Source organism: Panthera tigris, chromosome E3 (genome assembly GCF_018350195.1).
Source record: "Panthera tigris isolate Pti1 chromosome E3, P.tigris_Pti1_mat1.1, whole genome shotgun sequence".
Taxonomy (NCBI): Eukaryota; Metazoa; Chordata; class Mammalia; order Carnivora; family Felidae; genus Panthera; species Panthera tigris.
In genome coordinates this window covers 5,209,676-5,230,081 of record NC_056675.1, presented here as the reverse complement: position 1 = coordinate 5,230,081, position 20,406 = coordinate 5,209,676, and the positions used below count along the sequence as shown (strand labels likewise).

Below are 20,406 nucleotides of genomic sequence, written 5' to 3'. Positions count from 1 at the left end.
GTTACAGCCTCTAGAGCAGTGATGGAGTCACACAAGAAGTAGGACAGAAATCTCAGTGACTTAACAATTGTTGGCCATTGGCTGCATAGTTGGCCCCTTCATCCACCTTCTCCACCTATACTGCAGGTGCATTATGGCTTTTCCCTCACAGTGAAGCAAAGACAAACTCTCTAAAGAGATGGAAACTTCTTCATGGCAAGGATGGGTTTTCTCAAAGTTGATTACAAGAATGCAAGGCAATATTGTGTGTATCTCTGTTGCCACGTCATGCCATGGACTATCAGTGCTTTTTGCTACTAGAGTCACGTGCATCTTTCAATTTAATCCAAACTAGAAAAACAATTCCAGAAACCATGGAACAAAACAGTTCACATTCCAGAGTAGAACTTCCTCTTTTGGGTAGTGTAGGTGTGTGCCTGTCTGTATTTGTCCACTTGTGTATGTAGGTGTGTGCACAAATTGCCAACCCAGTCTCTCCTCTACCAATCCCAGTATCAAGCTCCCTAATGTGAATGAAGCTTTCCCATCAATATCCACATGAACTTCAAAGTCAGTTCTCTCAATTGGAGGAGGATCAGGATCATCAGAGGAAGCCTCCACTACTACCTTTATTAATCATCATGTTATATATTATGGTTACCCAACACAGGTACTATAAACCTCAATAGTAAAAATTTAATGGCATTTCCATACATGTTTGGGAGTAATAAGATGGAAAACGTAGAAATATCTCATTTATATAGTGGGTAATTAAAACCAGCTGGATGGATCAACAAAGAGAGATTTCAGAATATTATACAAGGTAACGAATACTGAGTTTAGTATGCTGTGTAAAACTGTGGTCGTATACGTTTTATCTTCTTCCCTGAGGACTCATTCATCCGATGGTAAGGAAATTGTACCAGTGTCGTATTCTCCCAATTTCTACATTGTTTCTAATTCCTTTATTTCTATTATAGCTTTAGGCACCCTGTAGGTATCTGGTAATTATCAATGGGAGTGAGAGTTTGGAAAATGGCCCCACACCATAGAAGTCGCCCTTCAAGATGGCGTCCAATGATCTCTGCTGCCTGGTCTTCATACTCTTTTCAAGTTCCCTCTCACATTGTACTAAGGTCGGTCTGTAGGATCACTAGCACACAGAGAATAGATGATATGAAACTTCATTAGTTTAAAAGACACTGTGGCTTCCATCTTGCTCTCTCTTCTTCATCTCTCACTCGGGGGAAACAAGCTGGCATGTTGTGACCAGCCATAATTCTGAGGCCCAACTGACGAGGAACTGAGGCCTTCCAGCAATACAGAAGTGCACTTGGAGCAGGTTCTTCATCCCCAGTAGATGGGATACTGCCATCGTTTTGTTTTTTTTAATTTTTTAACGTTTATTCATTTTTTGAGAGACAGAGACAGAGTGTGAGTGGGGGAGGGACAGAGAGAGAGGGAGACACAGAATCTGAAGCAGGCTCCAGGCTCTGAACTGACAGCACAGAGCCCAATGCGGGGCTCGAACCCACAAACTTGAGATCATGACCTGAGCCAAAGTTGGGCGCCTAACTGACTGAGCCACCCAGGCGCCCCTGCCATCTTTTTTTTTTTTTTTTAAAGACTCTTTAAAAAAGTTTGCTTATTTATTTTGAGAGGGGGGAGGGGCAAAAGAGGAGGGGGCTCACAGAGAGAGGGAGAGGATCCCAAGCAGGCTCCACAGGAGCCTGATGCAAGGCTCGAACCCACGAATCGTGAGATCATGACCTAAGCTGAAATCAAGAGTCAGATGCTGAACTGACTGAGCCACCCAGGCGCCCCTTAAAGACTTTATTTTTAAGTAATCTCCATACCCAACATGGAATTCGAACTCACAACCCCGAGATCAAGAGTTGCACGCTCTACCACCTGAGCAAGCCAGATGCCTTGGGATGCTGCCATCTTGAGATGGCAGGTGACTACTGCCCAGGACAACTGCTTGTCTGCAACCCAAAAAAGGACTGAGCCAGAACTACCAAACTACACTGCTCTCAGATTCCTGACCCTCAGAAATGGTGGGGGAAAATGTATGTTTTCATGGGGATAATTTGTTACACAGCAACAACGAATACATATGCTAAACTAGACTTCTAGCATCTTATCAGGGTGAGGAATGCCCTAAACTAACACCTCTTGAAAATTCTGTTTATCTGGGGTGCCTGACTGGCTCAGTCATAGAACATGTGACTCTTGATTTAGGGTTGTGAGTTTGAGTCCCATGTTGGTTATAGAGATTACTTAAAAATAAAATCTTAAAAAAAATTCTGTTGAGCTGGCTTGCTACCAAGCAACAGTTGTGACGTCATCAGGATTAGAACTCTAACTTCCTGGGATCTTTCCAACCACGTGACAGAAGTCCCAAAGAAAAGGGGACTTTTCAGGTGACTACATCTATTTCTACTTTCTCAAATAAAGTGAGTAACCTAGGGATCTTCAAATCAAAATTGGTTCTTACATTCCTCACGTCAACTGATATATTTTCAATGGCAACTTCAAGTGGTTACTGCCAATTAGAGTGGATCCCATTTCCCATTGAAAATCCCATTTCAATCCTGGGACTTATGTCTTTTGGTTTGGGGGCCTCAGCCCCAGGGCAATGTGCAAGAGATGGGTTTTTTTTTTTTTTTTAACAATTTTTAAAAAAGATTTCTGAAACTGTTATGTATAAGATTATAGCACATCATTCATAATATTAAAATGAATAACTTTGTAAGTAAAAAAATCCCCATTTTATAAAGTTCTGCTATAAAATATTTCAACTGAAGGGTGCCTAGGTGGCTCAGCTTGTTAAGCGACGACTTAGCTCAGGTCATGATCTTGTAGTTCGTGAGTTCGAGCCCCACATTGGGCTCCAGGATGACAGTGCAGAGCCGCATGGGATCCTCTCTCTCTCTCAAAATAAATAAATAAACTTTTAAAATATATATATTTCAACTAAAAATATCAGGATGCGTATTTGAAAAAGCAGATATTAACAGCTTTTGGTTTCCATCCAATAAGCTACATAATGTCGACCTAGAACAGGTGTAAAGTTTTGTAAGCTCCTTGAGACTAAACAATGAAATACTGCACTGTTTCAAATGTCTTTTAATGTCCTTTTTGGGGATTCCCTAAGAATATTTTTATATTCATATTCTCATAACCCCCAATTCTTCACCCTTTAATGGTACATTTTATCTCCCAAATTTTTCAAATGCCATGTATAATGGACTGGGCACTCAAAGGATAAAAAACGTAATTTTTAGGGGTGGTTGAGCGCCCAACTCTTGATATTAGCTCGGGTCATGGTCTCAGGGTCATGGGGTCAAGCCCCGTGTCTGGCTCTGTGCTGAGTGTGGGGCCTGCTTGGGATTCTCTTTCTCCCTCTGCCCCTCCCCCCCCCCGCTCTTTCTAAATAAATAAATTTTAAAAACAGTAATTTTTAGTCACTTTAAAATTATTATATAAGGAACATATACATGTTTTTCTGACTACATCCCTGTCCAAAAACCAGGAGAGAGAATAAACTTCCATTTTACCATAACTCCCATAAATCCCTGCCCCCTTCCCTCCCCTGGTCACTGTATCAGTTTAGTATAGCTTATTCAGTTTTTCTTCTATTCACTTACCATTGATGTCTACCACACTAAAGCGGCACTGTTTGGAGGGGCTGGTTTTGCCTAAAACAATGACAAAATACATATTGTTCTGCAACATGCATTTTGTTCTCCATTCCAAAATATGTCCTGGGGGAACTTCCCACGTTAGGACAACAGTATTCCATAACTGGATAGTCCGTGGTTAATTGAGCCATCCCCCAAGCTGAAGGGGAATTAGGCCTCTCCAATATGTCCATAATACAGACAACTTGAAAAACAACACCTGTATCCATTTCAACGTTTACAGGGACTTCTGCCGCTACCAGCTGTGATTTTAAACACAGTATTTAACCTGTGCCCCAGTTCCTTTGTCAAGAAGATTCTACCACCTAACTTTCTGGGATCGCGGTGAGAACTAAACCCACTGACATATTTACGGCCAACTCTTTATCACCCAGTAGCGTTATTTTCTTTGATTAGGTCTGCTCCTTTAGTCTTGGCTCCTGGGAGACTGGATTCTAGCTGCCGTGCGCTAAGTATCATCTTCCAAATCAGAGTAACTCTGAGCCTGTTGGGAGTGTCTGCCTCTGACATCCTTTACTCTCCTGCTTTAAGGTGAGAAGATTTTCTGACGGTTACAGCTTCTTTTCAACGGTTAACTGAGGTGTGCTGCACACACATCTTCCAACACCCTGCTCTTGGTCCACAAGCCGTTCCCTCTACAAGAATAGCCAACTTGACCCCTAGCCAACACGCCTGGGGTCCCAGCCCTTCCCCCCGGGGCCGGGAGCTACTTCCTACCACCGCCCGCCCAGAGCCAGCCCGCCAGCCCGCCAGCCCGCCAGCCCGCCAGCCCGCCAGCCCGCCAGCCCGCCAGCCCGCCAGCCCGCCAGCCCGCCAGCCCGCCAGCCCGCCAGCCCAGCGCCGCGGCACTCGGACCTCGCGCCTTTCGCCACCGGATCCGGAAGTAGCCCCACGCAAGGCGGAAGACCCGCCCGGCCTCCCGCGCGCCGCTGGCGGGGGCGGGCCCTTCCGCAGGGTCCGCCCTTCGCCTTTCCTGGGAGATAAGGATGGGCTCGTTCTGCAGAGGCGCAACCGACGCGCAGGCGCTCTGGTGGGCTGGTCTCGCACTGAGGCCCAAGGGGCATGGACTCCGGGTTCCTGCCACGGCCGGGGGTTCCGTTCCCAACCTGACCTCCCGGTCGCCCCTCTCGGCGGTCCTCGAGAAGGTCTAGAGTTCCGGCTGGCCATTACACCCAGTCTCGGGTTTTCTCCCCTCCCCTGAAGTAAGCAATTTATAAATTGAGCGTCCTGATTTTTATTTCATTAGCAAACGCACATATATAAACAAATTGGGGGATCAGTACGTAAAATGCCATATTGTAAGACAGTAAAACATAAACTCCAGGTAATAATGTAAGGATATATGCGTGTGTGTGTGTACACATATATACATATGCATGTATATAAATGCATAAAATATAGATAATTGTATACATATAAAACGTGTATATGATTGTATTTATATACACACAAATACCAATAAATATATTTGCTTACATACTGTCTATGTAACTCCAGTATGTAGATATTCCAAGATTTTTTTATGTTTAATCTATACACCCAACACGGGGCACTAACTCACAACCCCTAACCCAGAGCCGCATACTCCACAGTTGAGCAAGCCAGGCGCCCCAGGATGTACAAATATATGTATATATACACATATATTTTTTAAGTTTATTTATTTATTTTGAGACAGAGTGCACGCCAGCAGGGGAGGGGCAGAGGGAGAGGGAGAGAGAGAATCCCAAGTAAGCTCTGTGCAGTTAACACAGAGCCCAACTAGAGGGTCAATCCAAGGAACTGTGAGATCACAACCTGAACAGAAACCAAGAATCCGAGGCTTAACCCACTGAGCCACCCAGATGCCTCTATATTTTTATGCTTATTTGTACATACACATAACACCACAGAAAATACATATTATTTAGGGTTTGTGTTGTTATTGCCTCACACGGTGCAACTTTACATATTGTTCTGCGACTCACTTTTTTCTCTGGTTCTTTGAGAACCCTCTGCCTTGAAGTAGGTCTATTCTTCATTGTTTTCAGTTTGTTTCATGGTGTCTCTCAGTCAGCTTATTCAGAGCTGTTGGGGGAGTCATTAGGCTACAGTAGGAAATATTTGGGGATCTCTGGCAAGGCTAGATTTGTACTGATGTGTTAACCTAGTTACTTAACCTCCTACCTCATTTTCCTGAGTGTAAAACAGGGTTATTAACAGTACCAAACTCCCCACCAGGGAAACTCTGAGTCCAAGGAGTAGTCTCTCCTTTGGTCTTCTTTTTTTATCCGGGCTTACTCTGGGATATTTTTCTGAGCTGAGTTAGCCACTGGGCCTCCAAACCCTCAGCCGGACCTGTGCTGTTCTACCTGTGTTCCACACTGCCTGCCCAGCCCCCATTTCACCTGGTTCTTTCCTACTCACCTTTCTCAGGTCTTCTTAACATCCCTCTCCTCTCCTCACCTAATAGTGCAAGAATTCTGCTGTCTAACTGACCCATCATTTTTTCTCACTTGTGTGCAAACTCATAAAGAGGACCCTGCAATTAAACGCGTAAATGAACGATTTTATTGCTCAGATGAACACTTAAAACATTTTAATGTCTGGAATGACTCCTTCCAATAAATTCTTAACTTGAAAGTGTAAGGACATATTTATAAAAAAGAACTTCAGATTACTCAGTACCTACTCATAACTGCTAGCTGTATAAAGTAGCTCCTCCCGGAGCAAACATATCAAACTTGCTGGCCAGAAATCCTAGAACCAACCTCTCAAATTTTACAGTGCAGAAATAAATTTTTTTATTGTACATCACCTTTTTTTTTTTTAATGTCTATTCTGAGAGAGTGTGCAGGCAAGTGCCCGAGTGGGGGAGGAGCAGAGAGAGGGGGAGACAGAAGCAGGCTCTGTGCTGTCAGCACAGAGCTCGACTTGGGACTCGGGGCTGGGCCCCACAAACCGTGAGATCATGACCTGAGCCAGACTCAAGAGTTGGACGCCCAGCCCACTCAGCCACCAAGGCGCCCCTTTTGTATATCATCTTTTATAACTACCTCAAAGCATTTTCTCTGTTATGCTCACTAATGCCTTAAGGGTGCGCTTTTCTAGAGTCAAACACATGCCTTCTTAAAACAAAATGTTTATTAATATCATTACACAAGGAATAGGTAAACCCTTCTGGGAAAATATATATAAAACATTCCATGTGAGTCACGTTCCATTTGACTAGACTCTGTCCCATCTTCCCCCTTTGGAGAATTAAGTGCTTTTCACTTTCTGTTTGCCCAAATCTTTTTCTATTCATTTACATGCACAGACATGTTCCCATAGAAAGCATATAATAGTTTGGACTTTAGTTTTGGGATTCTTACCACATGTTGTATGTATTGTTCTAAAACTTGCTTTTTTCAATAAATGATTTGACTTCAAGAACTTGTTTATTCTTGCATTTTAAATACTAACATACAGAGCTTCTATAACAGGACACAGATGAAGAATATTTTCAGATCTCCCAGCAGTGATGGGAGATGTATTGCCCATGATACTCCCTTTCTGACTACTCTCCACCCCATTTATTTGCCTGGTGGAGCTTTCATGGTTTTATTTGTTTTTAAGCCATTTCCTTTTAGTTTTTTGGTACCTATAAAAGGGACATCTAATTCTCCCTTCCTCAAAGTGTTTTTGAATATAATTAATGAGTTAGCATGTGTAGTTCATATAGATTATATAGAAGATACACCTGGTATACAATAATATCACAGTAGCGATACTATTAATATATTCTTTTATTAGCTCTAATGTATTTATTACCTTATTACCCCATAAGCAGTTCTGTCCAGGAGACTTCATCTCACCACAGACACCGATGGCCAACGTTGAGATCAGAGAAACCACTCTGGTAACAGCAAAACCTCTGTAGTCCACCTTAATTGTACTAAGCTGAGATATTTTCCAGAGAGAGATGTGGATTTGCTGCAACAGCTCTTTAAGATCATCTACACTCTGAGCTCTCTCTTCCCTCACTGTCTTTCATTCCAGCCTTTGCATATGCTGTCCTGCCCACTTAAGAAAATCCCCATCGCAAGCCCCCGTTTTCAGTCTTAGAGTAAATCTGTGCACACACAGTTCAACGCTGAGGAATATATGTCCTGACACTAATTGTGAGATCATGAGCAAAGTTATTAACTTCTAATCTGTAAAATGGAAATGCTAATTATACCTACTTCATAGTCGTGTTGTAAATGAGTTAACAAATCATATAGAAGAGGTGCCTGGGGCACAGGAAACTCTCAATTGTTTGCTAGTATTAATAACTGTTGCTAACAATGTCTTCGTCTTTGCTCCTAGGAAGCTGATCCTTCTTGCCACCACTGGCTGATGTCCCTCAAGCCAGATATTCTGATCCTGATGGTAGCATCTCCTCATTGGCCTTTCGCCATTAGAATCTAGGCAGAAAGATTTCTTCTCCAAGTGTTTAATTTTGTATCTTCCTCATTCATCAAGGTGAGTTAGACCTTATGTTTTCCTTCTCCCCGGTTCTCTCCCCACCCCTGCACCTGTCCTTGAAACCAAAGAACACGAATGTTGGGTGTAAGTCATGCAGCCACAGGAGGAAACAAAACCTGAGACTTGGAAGGAAGAAATCTCTTCAAATCAGAGGTTCCAGAGAGGGGGTCACCACATACCATGCAGGGCCACAGGGGAAGCACCAAGTTTTGGTCAGGTGGCAGAAGACAGGGGTGAGGGGGAGAGCCTGAGTCAGAACTTTTACTGGGGTTTCCACTCTATTTAGAGTAAGTGGTTTAGCATTGGCTAGTTGGAATCATTCCAGCAGGCTTTGGCTATAGGGTTGGCTTGGCACCTGGCCCTGGGATGATTTTAGGGGCAAGGAAATATTGGCTTGTATGTGATCATTCGATATGGAGGTGGCTGGGTCTGTATACTTGGGATTGGTTGGTTTATACTGACTGATGGAGCCCTTTGCTATCTCTAAGAACTGGCTAGCCAAGGCCTGGGAGGGACAGTCTCTGCTGGCCAGCAAGCTTGTTAAAATGTCAAGACATCATAAGATACAGAAAATTTAAAAACAGATTAATAAGTGCAAATCTGGTTCCTTCTGCCCAGAACACTCCCCTGCCCCAGCCCCTGCCTCATCTGATTTTCTTTTTCTTTTTTAATATTTATTTATATTTGAGAGAGAGACACACACAGAATGTGAGCAGGGGAGGGGCAGAGAGACAGAGACAGAATCTGAAGCAGGCTCCAGGCTCTGAGCTGTGAGCTGTCAGCACAGAGCCCGACGCAGGGCTCAAACTCATGAGCAGTGAGGTCATGACCTGAGCCAAAGTCAGATGCTCAGCCGACTGAGCCACCCAGATGCTTCCTGATTTTCTATTACTTATTCTTTAGGTCTGTAATGAAATGTGACCTGTTGCATTTGTACATAACATACTACCTCCTTCCCTTTATTAGTTTGCCAGGGCTGCCATAACATATCACCACAGCCTGGGACACTTAAACAGCAGAAATGAATCTTCTCCCAGTTCTGGACGCTGGAAGTCCAAGATTAGAGTGTGAACAGGATTGGTTCCTCCGTGACTGTGAGGGAGGGTCTGAGTCCATGCCCCTCTCCTGGCTTCTGGTGGCCTGCTGGCCATCACTGGCATTCCCTTGGCCTGTAAAAGCATCACCCCAGTCCCTGCCTTCACTTTCACATGGTGTTCTCCCTGCATGTGTGCGTCTGGGTCCAAATTTCCCTTTCTAATAAGGACACTGTCATAGGATTAAGGCCCTCTTTAAGGACCTCATTTTTTTTTTTTTTTTTTTTTTGAGAGAGAGAAAGAGGAGGGGAAGGGCACAGGGATAGGGATAGAGAGAGAATCTCAAGCAGGCTCTATGCCCAGCATGGAGTCGGGCCTTCAACTGACTGAGCCACCCAGGCACCCCAAGGACATCATTTTTTTTTTTTTTAACTCGGTTACTTCTATAAAGACCCTGTCTCCAAACAAGATCCCATTCTTAGGCAGTGGGAGTTAGGGCACCAACATTTTGGGAGGACACAATTCAGCCCAGAGCACCACCCTCATAGCTCTCCTGTCATCTCCCTATGTTAGTGCCCCCCACTCTGAACTTCCCTAGTGCTTGTACCCACCCCCGAGAGCCCTTAGTACACTTTATTGTAGATATTACTTTTTTGAAGCAAATTCCACTTCTTTCCTCCCCAAATACATCTCTGGGCTCCTCATTTTTTTCTGTATCATACACACTCTTGCATGCTCAAGGGACACGCCCAAATGGAAAATTGATGAATGAATGGAAGAATGAGCTGTTGAGGGAAAGGGAAGAGAAGGCCAGAGTACATAGCTGTACTCATAATTTAATGTGTTACTTGCCCACACAGCATTTGCAACAGTCTCACTGACTTCCAGAAGGAATCCTCTTGTAATTCATTACACTACACCTGTAACCCAATTAAAAGGTATTATATATTGGGGCACATCAGTGGCTCGGTCAGTTAAGTATCTGACTTGGTTTCAGCTCGGGTCACGATCTCACAGTTCGTGAGTGCAAACCCCACATCAGACTCTGCACTGACAGTGTGGAGCCTGCTTAGGATTCTCTCTCTCCCTTTCTCTCTGTCCCTCTCCTGCTCTTGCTCTATCTCAAAATAAATAAACATTTTCTTAAACAGGTCTTATTTAGTTAGTTTATAAGCAATGTATTATGTTCCAGGAAGAATCCCTTTGCAATCAGTCTCATCACCGTTATAATCCAACCACATGGTACCAGTTCAGTATTGAGTTAGAACACCACCATTTAGCAAGTCTCCCTTGGTTATGTTTGATCATGTTCTTCATTTACGTCCCGTAAGTTATTTCAATTTGTTATTTATTATTTGCTATTTTGTTTTCAGCTACTGTGATGAGAGTCACTGCTCATAACATGCTCTAAGTTGTTCTCATTAATTCATGGAGAACAGTTGGCTTACATATGTATCTTTTTTAATCAGCCAATCTTTTATACTCTGACCAGGCTTCTATTGATTATATTGATTCTCTCTCTCTCTGTCTCTCTCTCTCTTTCATCTTATTTTATTCTTGTGTTTCTTCATTGGTCCAAAACACAAGAACCACATTTAATCATTACGGCAATAACACACATTATGGCTTTGTTCCTGGTAGATATAAATTATTTTAAATTTGAGATGTTATATGGTTCTTTGAGTTTTGCCTCCTTCATTTGAAAGCTCATTCCATTATACATCACTGCTCTTTTGTCTACTTTTGTCTTCTGACTCCCTTGTCATCTCCTTATGTTCATGGGAAGGACACAGTCTCCAACTGTGTTTTGTCCATCCTCCTCCTCAATTGATTCCTCTCAATTCCAACATCTGTGTGGATGACAGAACAATGCAAAGTCACCTTGATATATAGTTTTCACCATTTTCCCAAGAAAGTGAGGGGAAATGGAGTATTAGAATAACCAAGAGACTGGGGATTAGTGCTTCTCAAACTCTCTGAAGACCCCCAGTGACCACGTTTCTCATATTTTCCATATGTAACACCACTTATATATTATGCCCAAACAAAAAATTGACATCAAAAAAACCTCTTAAGAGTGATGTCAGCAAAAATGGTAGAGTAGGGACCTCCAGGGGCTGTCTCTCCCTATAACACTGAAAATCCTGGCAAAAACTGTCAGAATCAACTTTATAAAACCTCTAGAAGATAGTCACTGGTTTACAGTCACTAAGCAAATGCTTAACCATGAGAAAGACCACTGAAGCAGTCTTGGATTCAGTTCTGGCCTTCTAACTTAGCCTTACCCCATCCAAGACCACAGCAACAGTCTTGAAGGCAGCCAGCATTCCCAATGTGCGCATCTAGTCCAGGATTTCAGGAGACCTTGATCTGAAGGAATTCTGTTGGTCTTTTTTGACTTGCCTGTGGGTCCCCTGAAGGACTGACACAAGGGACATGCCTTTGTTCTTCCCAATCTAAAACTAAAACTCTCTCATGGTGGAAAGATGGCCATGGCTACATGGAGGATGTTACTGGAAAAGAATGAAAACCAAATGGACAAGCCACCAACGGGGCAAAAAATAACTGTTGAGATAAACAATAGACAACGCTGGGGAGAAAAAGCTGTAAAGTGAGAAACTTTGGGGAAAAGGGCTTTGAAAAACTCTGTCATATACTGGGCAACCTAGAAATCCCTGTGCATGGCCAGGGCAGGATGCATGCTCAGCAAAGACCTGGGAAGATCATAAGCTTTCACTGCTGGCTGGTCATTAGACTCTGCATAATCAGGATGTGAAGGCTGAGGCAGAGTTGTAAACAGCCTGGCTAATTGTTGAAGGAATGCCCCAACACAGAGCCAAACTGCAAAGAGCTAGGGAGCCTTTTGTTCTTTCTTTTCTTTCTTTTTTTAAAACAATACTCAACATACCCAATTTTTAAAAAAAATTTTAATGTTTATTTATTTTTGAGACAATGCGAGAGACAGAGTGCAAGCAGCGGAGGGGCAGACAGAGGGAGACACAGAATCTGAAGCGGGCTCCAGGCTCTGAGCTGTCAGCCCAGAGCCCGACATGGGGCTTGAACTCACAAACCATGAGATCATGACCTGAGCCAAAGTCAGACGCTTAACCGACTGAGCCACTCAGGCACCCAACATATCCAATTTTTAATGAAAAAGTAGAAGCATGCAAACATACAAGAAAGTATGGGCCATTCCCAGGACCAAAAAAATGAACAGTAAATAGGGGAAATCCATATCACTCCTTTACTGTGTTTCTCCTTTACTCTCATACAATGGCCACACTGACAACACTTCTGACACCAGATGTACTGAGTTTATTCTCACACCAAGCAATTCCGTGACTACCTGGGTGTTCCACAATTTAACTCCATTCTGACACTGTCTATCTGGAGATAGCAGGTCCCCAGGTTATTCACAACTTCTGTCCAACTTGGCTACAAATCAGATGTTCTTGTGACCCCCCTACCTTGGATTCAATTATTTGTTAGAGCAGATCATAGAATTCAGGGAAACACTTGTACTTACCAGTTTATTGAATGATATAATAAGGGACACAGATGAACAGCCAGATGAAGAAATGCATAGAGTGAACTCTAGAGGATCTTCTGTCCCCATGGAGTTAGGGTGCATCTCCATCATGGTACTTACATGTGTTCACCAGCCTGGAAGCTCTCCGAGCCCCGTACTATTGGGATTTTAGGGAGGCTTCCTCATATGGGCATGATCTATCATTAACTCCACTTTCAGCCCTGTCCCGAGGTTCTAATCATGACCTGGTTTCTCAGGTGACCAGCTCCCTTTCAGGAGCTATCCAGGAGCCTATCCAGAGTCACCTCATTAGAACAAAAGATGCTCCTACTGCTCTTATCAATTAGAAAATTACAAGAGTTTTAGGAACCCTGTGCCAGGAATGGGGATGGAAACTAAATTTTTTTAAATTATACAATCAAAATACCACAAACATAAACTGTCCCTGAGAAAACACAGACTTTAAAGCAGCTGTCTTAAATATGCTCCAAGAGCTAAAGGAAACTACCACACACACACACACACACACACACACACACACACACACAAAGCTGAAGAAAACCAAGAGGATGATGTCTTAATAAATACGGAATATCAATAAAGAGATAGACATCATAAAGTGGAAGAAAATAGAGATTTTAGAGATTAAAAGTACAATAGCTGAAATGAAAAATTTGCAGAAGGGGTCAGCAGATTTGAGCAGATGGAGGAATCAGCAAATGTGAAAATTGGTCTGGCAAAGTGTTCCTATCTGAGAAACAGAAAGAGACAACAATGAACAAAAAAGGAACAGAGAAACACCCTGTGGAACACTGTGAAGCAGACTAACACATATATCATGGGAGTCCCAGAAGGAGAAAAGAGAGAGGAAAGGTGCAGGAAGAATATTTGAAGAAAAAATTATTGAAAACTTACCAAATCTAAAAAAAAGACAGTAATCTACATATTTAAGAAACTCAGTGAACTCAAGTAGAATAAACACAGATTGGTATACACCAAGACACAGGATAATCAAACAAGGATGAAAAGAATTTTGAAAACAGGGAGAGAAGCAACTTGTAACATACAAAGGATCTTTAGCAATATTAACAATAGATTTTTCATCAGAAGCCGTGGAGGCCAGCAGGCAGTGGAGTGACATATTTAAAGTACTGAAAAAAGAAAACTGTCAACGAAGAATTCTATACCTAGGAAAACTATCCTTTAAGAAGGAAGGAGAAATTAAGACATTCCGAAAGAAACAAAAGCTGAAGGAGTTTGTTACTAGTAGACCTTCTCTACAAGAAATACTAAAGGAGGGGAGCCTGGCTTACTCAGTTGGTGAAGCATTTGAATCTTGATCTCAGTGTTGTAAGTTTGAGTCCCATGTTGGGTATAGAGGTTACTTAAAAATAATTTAAAAATCTTTAAAAAAAAGAAATGCTGAGTCACCTGGGTGGCTCAGTTGGTTAAGCAATCGAACTTCAACTCAGGTCAAGATCTCATGGTTCGTGAGTTCGAGTCTCACATTGGGCCTTGTGCTGACAGCTCAGAGCATGGAGCCTGCTTCACATTCTGTGTCTCCCTCTCACTCTGCTCCTCCTCTGCTCACACTTTGTCTCTCTGTCTCTCAAAAATAAATAAACATTAAAAAAAATAAATGCCAAAGGGAGTGCTACAGACCAAAATGAAAGGATACTAGATAGTAACCTGAAGCCTATACAAAGAAATAAACAACACTAGTAAAGATGACTACATAGGTAAATATAAAAGCCACTATTATTGTTACTTTGGTTTGTGACTCCTCCATTTTCCTATGTTATTTAAAAGACAGATGCATAAAACAATATTTATAAATCTATGTTAACATGAAAACTATGGATAAAGAGGAATCGGTGACAGTAGGCCTGTAAAGGGCCAGGGATGGCAATATATAAGAACAAATGTGTTGTGTACTTTAAAACTAAGCTGGTATTAATTCAAACTAAGGTGTTATAAGTTTAAGATTTTCATTGTAGTCCTCCAAGTAACCACTAAGAGCACAAGTAAACAAATATATAGAGAGAAAAAGAAATGAAAAAGGAATCAAAGCAGAACACTACAATCAGTTAAACACAAAAGAAGGCAGGAATGGAGAAATTGAAGAACAACAAAGATATGGGATTCAGAAAACACATAAAAAATGGCAGAAATAAGTTCTTCCTTACTCTAAATGCAATGGGTTTGGGGTGCATGAGTGACTCAGTCAGTTGAAGATCCAACTCTTGATTTCAGCTTAAGTCATAATCCCAGGTCAATGCCCTCAGTGTGGAGCTTGTTTGAGATTCTCTCTTTATCTCCCTCTATACCTCCCTTGCTCTCTCTCTCTTTCAAATAAGTAAGTAAGTAAATAAATAAATAAATAAATGTAATGGGTTAAGCTCTCCAATTAAAAGGCAGAGATTGGCAGAAGGTATTTAAAAAACAACAACAGGGGAGCCTGGGTGGGTCAGTCAATTAAGCGTCCAACTTTGGCTCAGGTCATGATCCTACAGTTTGGGGTTCAAGCCCTGTGTCAGGCTTGGTGCTGACAGGTCAGAGCCCGGAGCCTCCTTCAGATCCTGTGTCTCCCTCTCTTCTGCCCCTCCCCTGCTCATGCTCTGTCTCTCTCTCTCAAAAATAAATAATAAAACATTAAAAAATTTTTTTAAACAAAACAACAACAAACAACAAAACTCCACCCTCTACCTTTTAAATTTTCAAAAAATGAAAAAGATATTCTATGCTAATAATAGCCAAAAGAGAGCTGGAGTGGTTATATTAATATCGCGTAAAGTAGACTTTAAGTCAAAATTGTTACAAGAGACAAAAAGGGGTATTATATATTGATAAAAGGATGAATTCATTGAGAAGATATAAGAATTATATACATACCTCATAGAGCCCCCAAATATATGAAGAAAAAGTTGACAGAATTGAGTGGAGAAATAGACAGTTCAACAATAGTAGTTTGGAGACTTAAATACCTCACTTTTAATAATGAATAAAGTAACTAAACAAGATCAGCAGAAAAATAAAGGAAGTGAACAACACTATAAGTCAGCATTCTCCAGGACAGACTGTATGTTTTTTGGTTTTTGGTTTTGTTTTTGTTTTTTTTCAGAAAGCATGAGCAAGTGAGGGGCAGAGGGAAAGGGAGAGAGAATCTCAAGCAGGCTCCACACCAAGCGGAACCCTACACGAGGGGCTCAATCTCACAACTGTGAGGCTACAACCTGAACTAAAATTAAAAGTTGGACACTCAACCAACTGAGCCACCCAGGCACCCCAGAGCAGACTATATGTTAAGTCACAATAAATTTAACAGAACTGGAATCACACAAAATATCTTCTCTGACCACAATAGAATGAAACAAGAAATCTGGAAGGAAAACTAGAGCATTCACAAAATATGTAAGCTAAACAATACGTTTCTTTTAAATATATTTTTAAGTTCATTTATTATCATTTTTTTAAACTAATCTCTACACCCAACATGGGGCTCGAACTTAACGACTGCAAGATAAAGAGTTGCAAGCTCTTCCTACTGAGCCAGCCAGGTGCCCTTTTTAAAAAATATATATTTTTAAAATTTTATTTATAAACAACACATTCTTGTTTCTTTTTTTTTAATGTTTACATTTATTTTTGAGACAGAAAGAGACAGAGCATGAGAGGGGGAGGAGCAGAGAGAGAGGGAGACACAGAATCGGAAGCAGGCTCCAGGCTCCGAGCTGTCAGCACAGAGCCCGATGCAGTGCTCGAACCCACAAACCATGAGATCATGACCTGAGCCGAAGTTGCACGCTTAACCAATTGAGCCACCCAGGCACCCCAATACATTCTTGTCTCTTTTGAGAGAAAGAGAGTATGTGAGCGGGGGAGAGGGGCTGAGGCAGAAAGAGAGAGAATCCCATGCAGACTCCACACTCAGTGTGGAGCTTCACATGGGGCACCATCCCCTGACCCTGGAGTCATGACCTGAGCCAAATTCAAGAGTTGGACGCTCAGTCGACTGAGCCACCCAGGCACCCCTAAACAATACATTTTTAAACAACAATTTGGTCATAGGAGGAATCACAAAATAAATAAGAAAATACTGGGAGATGAACAAAAACAATCAGAACTTATGACATGCAATGGAAAAAGAAACTTAGCACTATAATGTCTATATTTAAAAGAAAGGTCTTGGGGCATCTGAGTGGTTCAGTGGGTTAAGCGTCCAACTCTTGATTTTGGCTCAGGTCATGATCTCATGGTTCATGAGTTTGAGCCCTGCATTGGGCTCTGTGCTGCCAGTGTGGAGCCTGCTTGGGATTCTCTCTCTCCCTCCCTCTCTGCCCCTCCTCCCCCCTTTCTCTCAAAATAAATTAACTTTAAAATTTATATGTTAGCAATAAAAAATATATATATATTTTATTTTGTTTTTTATTTTTGAGAGAGAGGGCAGGGGAGGGGGGAGAGAGAGAGAGAGAGAGAGAGAGAGAGAATGAGTGAGATCATGACCTGAGCCAAAGTCAAAGTCGGACACTCGATCGACTGAGCCACCCAGGCACCCCTAAAAAAAAAAAAACAAAAAAAAAAAACAAAAAACAAACTATATATATATATACACACAAGTATATATATATATATATATATATATACACACACACAAGTATATATATACACACATACAAGTGTGTATATATATACTTGTGTGTGTGTATATATATATATATATATATATATATATATATATATATATAAAGATCTCAAATTAATAGCTTATACTTTAAGGAACTAGAAAAAGAAGTACAAACTAAGTCCAAAGTTACGAGAGGAAGGAAACATATAATGGTAGAAGTGAAAATAAATGAAATTGTGACTAGAACAATAGAGAAAATCAATAAAATCAAATTTGGTTATTTGAAAAGATTCATAAAACTGACAAACCTTTAGTTAGATTAAGGAAAAAAAGAGAATTCATTAATAAAATCAGAATTGAAAATGGGGATCTTACTACTGACCCTACAAAAGAAAAGTATTTTAAGAGAATACTATGAATAATTATACACCAACGAAATACATAAATGGATGAAATGGACAAATTATTAGGAACATACAACCTCCCAAAACTGCCTCAAAAAGAAATAGAAAATCTGAGTTGAGTGTTTTTATAATGAAAGACTGTTGGATTTTGTCAAAGGCTTTTCCTATATTAATTGACAAGATCATGTGGTTCTATTAATGTGGTATATAACAATTTAGGAAGTTGAATCAATAATCCAAAACCTTCCAACATGGGGCACCTGGGTGGCTCAGTTGGTTAAGCATCTGCCTCTTGGTTACGGCTCAGGTCATGATTTCATGGTTTGTAAGACTGAGCCCTGTGTCAGGCTCTGCACTGACAGTGTGGAGTCTGCTTGGAATTCTCTCTCCCTCTCTCTTCCCCTCCCCAGCTCATGCTCTCTCTTTCTCAAGATAAAAAAATAAACTTTGAAAATTTTTAAAACAAAACAAAACCTTCTAACAAAGAAAGTCCAGGACAAGATGGCCTCACCGCTGAATTCTACAAAATATTTAAGAAGGATTAACACCAATACTTCTCAAACTCTTCGAAAAAATAGAAAAGGAGAAAACACTTTCTCCTTCATTTTGGTCATTTTACAAGGCCAACATTATCCTGATACTTAAGCCACACAAAAACATCACAAGAAAACCACAAACTGGGGGCACCTGGGTGACTCAGTCAGTTAAGCATCCAACTTTTGATTTCAGCTCAGGTCATAATCTCACAGTTTCACTAGTTCAAGCCCTGTATCAGGCTCTGTGCTGACCCCATGCATAGCCTGCTTGGGATTCTCTCTCTCCTCTCTCTCTCTCTCTGCCCCTCCCCTGCTCACACTCTGTCTCTCTAAAATAAATAAACAGACTTAAAAAAAAAAAAAAAAAACCCTGCAGGGGTGCCTGGGTGGCTCAGTTGGTTAAGCATCTGACTTCGGCTCGGGTCATGATCTCTTGGTTCATGTGTTCGAGCCCCGCATCAGGCTCTGTGCTGACAGCTCAGAGCCTGGAGCCTGCTTCGGATTCTGTGTCTCCCTCTCTCTCTGCCCCTCCCCAGCTTGGGTTCTGTCTCTGTCTCTCAAAACTAAATAAACATTTAAAAAAACAAAAAACAAAAACCCTGCAGACCAATATCCATTATGAATGTAAATGGGAAAATCCTCAACAGAAAACTCGCAAACCGAATCCAGCAGTATGTTACAATGATTAAACTTGTGACTGAGTAGGATTTATCTCAGGAATGCAAGGGTGGGTCAGCAAGTGGAAAAATCAATCAGTGCAATATACCACATTAAGAAAAGGAAGGGGAAAAGATCCCAATCTCCTGATCCTCTTAAATCACATAGAAAAAACATTTGACAAAATCTAACACCGTGTCATGATAAAAACACCCATCAGACAAACAATAGAAGGGAACGTCCTTAATATTATAAAGGGAGTATAAAAAAAAAATCCACACCAAAAGCACAAACAAAAAAGAAAAAATAAACTGGATTCCATTCAAATTTTATAATATTTGTGCATTAAAGGACACTATCAAGAGAGTAAAGCAATCACCCCAGAGTGAGAGAAAATATTTCCAAATCATGTCTGAAAAGAGTCTAGTAACCAGTTTAAAGGACTCTTACAAGTCAACGATAAAAAGACAAATAACCCAATTTAAAAATTGACAAATGGCTTGAATTGACATTGCTTCAAAGGTGATATGCAATGGCTCATGAGCCTGTGAAAAGATGCTCGACATCATTAGGGAAATACAAAACCACAACGAGATGCCACTTCACGCCCACTGGGAAAAGCATAAAGAAAATAACACGTGTTGGCAAGGATGCAAAGAAATCAGAGCCCTCAAACGCTGCAGGTGGGAATGTAAACTGGTGCAGTCACTGTGGAAAATGCGTAATGGTTCCTCAATAAGTTAAACACAGATCTGACCACATGACCCAGAGATTCCACTCCTAGGTACACACACACCCAAAAGAATTGGAAAAAAAAGGTGTTCAGGGGCGCCTGGGTGGCTCAGTCGGTTAAGCGGCCGACTTCGGCTCAGGTCATGATCTCGCGGTCCGTGAGTTCGAGCCCCGCGTCGGGCTTTGTGCTGACCGCTCAGAGCCTGGAGCCTGTTTCAGATTCTGTGTCTCCCTCTCTCTGACCCTCCCCCATTCATGCTCTGTCTCTCTCTGTCTCAAAAATAAATAAACGTTAAAAAAAATTAAAAAAAAAAAAGAAAAGAAAAAAGGTGTTCAAACTAAAACTTGTACACAAGGGTCATAGCTGCTCTGTTCATGACGCCCAAAAGGCAGAAAGAGCCCAAATGTCTATCAACAGAAGAACGGATGAATAAAATGTGTTGTGTCCGTATAATGGAATATGATGCAGTCATAAAAAGGAATGAAATACTGATCTATTCCACAGGGTGCACAGACCTGGAAAACATGCTATGCGAAAGAAGCCAGATATAAGAGATCAAGATATAAGAGAAGCCAGATATAATGGTTGCCAGGGGCTGGTGTATGGAGAAAACAGGGAGTGACTGCTTAATGTGCAGGAAGTTTCCACTTTAGGGTAGTGAAAAAAAATCCTGGAACTAGTAAGTGTTGATGGTTGCATAACAATGTGAATGTACCTA

The 20,406-nt window shown here is 41.4% G+C and overlaps 1 protein-coding gene and 1 long non-coding RNA gene across 7 annotated transcripts in view; one reads left to right on the top strand and one right to left on the bottom strand.

The window, feature by feature from the left end:
- Positions 1-751: 751 nt before the first annotated feature.
- On the bottom strand, positions 752-4,564 carry LOC122234671. The gene is made up of 3 exons (XR_006212558.1): positions 4,539-4,564; positions 3,630-3,680; positions 752-1,132 (listed from the first exon to the last, which is right to left on the bottom strand). It is a non-coding gene; the product is annotated as an uncharacterized LOC122234671 (long non-coding RNA).
- USP42 (ubiquitin specific peptidase 42) overlaps positions 2,354-20,406 on the top strand; it is a 77,761-nt gene continuing 59,708 nt past the window's right edge. The window contains exons 1-4 of one of the 6 annotated variants that reach the window (XM_042971915.1): positions 2,354-2,435; positions 3,907-4,007; positions 4,080-4,214; positions 8,013-8,168. The gene's annotated coding sequence lies outside the window, so the exon portion shown is untranslated. Of the gene's footprint in view, positions 2,436-3,906; positions 4,215-4,486; positions 4,886-8,012; positions 8,169-20,406 lie in introns of those variants that run through there. The other 5 variants (XM_042971914.1, XM_042971916.1, XM_042971920.1 and 2 more) reach the window with 5 other exon arrangements.